At 37.0% G+C, this 289-nt stretch overlaps 1 long non-coding RNA gene across 1 annotated transcript; it reads right to left on the bottom strand.

Annotated features, from left to right (window-relative positions):
- On the bottom strand, positions 1-289 carry LOC107734652 (uncharacterized). Its single transcript, XR_001639123.1, has 3 exons — positions 277-289; positions 124-183; positions 1-21 (listed from the first exon to the last, which is right to left on the bottom strand). It is a non-coding gene; the product is annotated as an uncharacterized LOC107734652 (long non-coding RNA).

Below are 289 nucleotides of genomic sequence, written 5' to 3'. Positions count from 1 at the left end.
AGCATAATACAGAGAAAACACCTGAGAGGACATCCAGATAGAATTAGATTGATTTACATCTACTCATTTTAATTTAAAGTGATATTTATAGCACTGAAGTGGTGAGTGTTCATGAATCCTCACCGAGAGAGTGGCCAGTCCGTTGCCATGAGCAGTGACATTGAATTTCTGTGTCAGTTTGACCTGACGTGAAACATTTGACTTAGTTTAATTATATTTGACATGATGTGAAATGCACAATAAATAACATGCACGTGTGTTCATTTGCTCTTTCACCTTGTCTGAACGT

Source organism: Sinocyclocheilus rhinocerous, unplaced genomic scaffold, assembly GCF_001515625.1.
Source record: "Sinocyclocheilus rhinocerous isolate Xijiao unplaced genomic scaffold, SAMN03320098_v1.1 C34683467, whole genome shotgun sequence".
NCBI classification, from domain to species: domain Eukaryota; kingdom Metazoa; phylum Chordata; class Actinopteri; order Cypriniformes; family Cyprinidae; genus Sinocyclocheilus; species Sinocyclocheilus rhinocerous.
Note: the sequence above shows the minus strand (reverse complement) of the source record. Positions and strands in the feature narration are given on the sequence as shown.